The sequence below is a fragment of the Schistocerca gregaria genome, unplaced genomic scaffold (genome assembly GCF_023897955.1).
Source record: "Schistocerca gregaria isolate iqSchGreg1 unplaced genomic scaffold, iqSchGreg1.2 ptg000836l, whole genome shotgun sequence".
NCBI lineage: Eukaryota > Metazoa > Arthropoda > Insecta > Orthoptera > Acrididae > Schistocerca > Schistocerca gregaria.
Genome location: NW_026062201.1, coordinates 148 through 2,500, shown reverse-complemented (window position 1 = coordinate 2,500; position 2,353 = coordinate 148). Strand labels below are relative to the sequence as shown.

Here is a 2,353-nt window from a genome sequence, read left to right as displayed (position 1 = left end):
ACGAGCACCAGCTATCCTGAGGGAAACTTCGGAGGGAACCAGCTACTAGATGGTTCGATTAGTCTTTCGCCCCTATACCCAGCTCCGACGATCGATTTGCACGTCAGAATCGCTACGGACCTCCATCAGGGTTTCCCCTGACTTCGTCCTGGCCAGGCATAGTTCACCATCTTTCGGGTCCCAACGTGTACGCTCTAGGTGCGCCTCACCTCGCAATGAGGACGAGACGCCCCGGGAGTGCGGAGGCCGCCGCCCCGTGAAGGGCGGGGAAGCCCCATCCTCCCTCGGCCCGCGCAAGGCGAGACCTTCACTTTCATTACGCCTTTAGGTTTCGTACAGCCCAATGACTCGCGCACATGTTAGACTCCTTGGTCCGTGTTTCAAGACGGGTCGTGAAATTGTCCAAAGCTGAAGCGCCGCTGACGGGAGCGATTATTCCGCCCGAGAGCATCCCGAGCCAACAGCGGCGCGGGTCCGGGGCCGGGCCAGGTAGGTCCGTCATCCGGGAAGAACCGCGCGCGCTTGCCGGGAGCCCGAGCGCCCAAAGGGGCGAATCGACTCCTCCAGATATACCGCCGAGCAGCCAGCCAGGACACCGGGGCTCTGCCCAACAGACGCGAACCGAGGCCCGCGGAAGGACAGGCTGCGCACCCGGGCCGTAGGCCGGCACCCAGCGGGTCGCGACGTCCTACTAGGGGAGAAGTGCGGCCCACCGCACACCGGAACGGCCCCACCCCGCGGCGAGTGGAAAGGCAACCGGACACGACCCCGCCGCGGATTGCTCCGCGCGGGCGGCCGGCCCCATCTGCCGAGGGCGGGGGCCAGTGGCCGGATGGGCGTGAATCTCACCCGTTCGACCTTTCGGACTTCTCACGTTTACCCCAGAACGGTTTCACGTACTTTTGAACTCTCTCTTCAAAGTTCTTTTCAACTTTCCCTCACGGTACTTGTTCGCTATCGGTCTCGTGGTCATATTTAGTCTCAGATGGAGTTTACCACCCACTTGGAGCTGCACTCTCAAGCAACCCGACTCGAAGGAGAGGTCCCGCCGACGCTCGCACCGGCCGCTACGGGCCTGGCACCCTCTACGGGCCGTGGCCTCATTCAAGTTGGACTTGGGCTCGGCGCGAGGCGTCGGGGTAGTGGACCCTCCCAAACACCACATGCCACGACAGGCGGCAGCCTGCGGGGTTCGGTGCTGGACTCTTCCCTGTTCGCTCGCCGCTACTGGGGGAATCCTTGTTAGTTTCTTTTCCTCCGCTTAGTAATATGCTTAAATTCAGCGGGTAGTCTCGCCTGCTCTGAGGTCGTTGTACGAGGTGTCGCACGCCACACCGCCAGCCGGCTGTGCACGCTACCGAGAAAGTACCGGTATGCGAACCGCCAGGCGACGGGCGCGCATCGCACGTTTAAGGAGACGCGGCCGGCCACACAGGCGACCACGACACTCCCACGTCTCCGAAGCGGGACAAACGCCGCGCGCTTCAGTATACGTAGCCGACCCTCAGCCAGACGTGGCCCGGGAACGGAATCCATGGACCGCAATGTGCGTTCGAAACGTCGATGTTCATGTGTCCTGCAGTTCACATGTCGACGCGCAATTTGCTGCGTTCTTCATCGACCCACGAGCCGAGTGATCCACCGTCCTGGGTGATCTTTTCCTTTTCAGTCTCCCACTGTCTCTTTCAAGACAGTAGCATTTGCGGGACTGAGGCGTCTGACGGCCCCTGTTCCACTATTTTTTTTGTGTCCAACGGCCTCACAGCCGATGGGCGTCGTACGGCTCCACACCGGAGCGGACAGGCACTCGGGCGAACGTCATTCAAAACCGGCGCCAGGCGCCAGGTACCGCAGGCCAGCCGCTCCAGAGCTTCAGCGCTCGTACCACACAACAACAACACTTCCGCTAGTTTTGAGAGGCACGCGTGGTTCCGCACGCGGCGCACGGCCACTGCCGTACAGGTAGCGTGTTGCGCGACACGACACGCACATCGAAAGACATGCAGTCTAGTCGGTAATGATCCTTCCGCAGGTTCACCTACGGAAACCTTGTTACGACTTTTACTTCCTCTAAATGATCAAGTTTGGTCATCTTTCCGGTAGCATCGGCAACGACAGAGTCGATGCCGCGTACCAGTCCGAAGACCTCACTAAATCATTCAATCGGTAGTAGCGACGGGCGGTGTGTACAAAGGGCAGGGACGTAATCAACGCGAGCTTATGACTCGCGCTTACTGGGAATTCCTCGTTCATGGGGAACAATTGCAAGCCCCAATCCCTAGCACGAAGGAGGTTCAGCGGGTTACCCCGACCTTTCGGCCTAGGAAGACACGCTGATTCCTTCAGTGTAGCG

At 60.3% G+C, this 2,353-nt stretch overlaps 2 non-coding genes across 2 annotated transcripts in view; both read right to left on the bottom strand.

Moving 5' to 3' along the window:
• The window catches only part of LOC126322775 (large subunit ribosomal RNA), a 4,221-nt gene extending 2,911 nt beyond the window's left edge, over nt 1–1,310 (bottom strand). The window contains exon 1 of the ribosomal RNA XR_007559188.1: nt 1–1,310. This exon is cut by the window's left edge and continues 2,911 nt beyond it. This is a non-coding gene — a ribosomal RNA (large subunit ribosomal RNA).
• A 188-nt stretch (nt 1,311–1,498) lies between these two features.
• LOC126322772 (5.8S ribosomal RNA) lies at nt 1,499–1,653 on the bottom strand. Its single transcript, XR_007559185.1, has one exon. It is a non-coding gene; the product is annotated as a 5.8S ribosomal RNA (ribosomal RNA).
• Nucleotides 1,654–2,353: the final 700 nt, after the last annotated feature.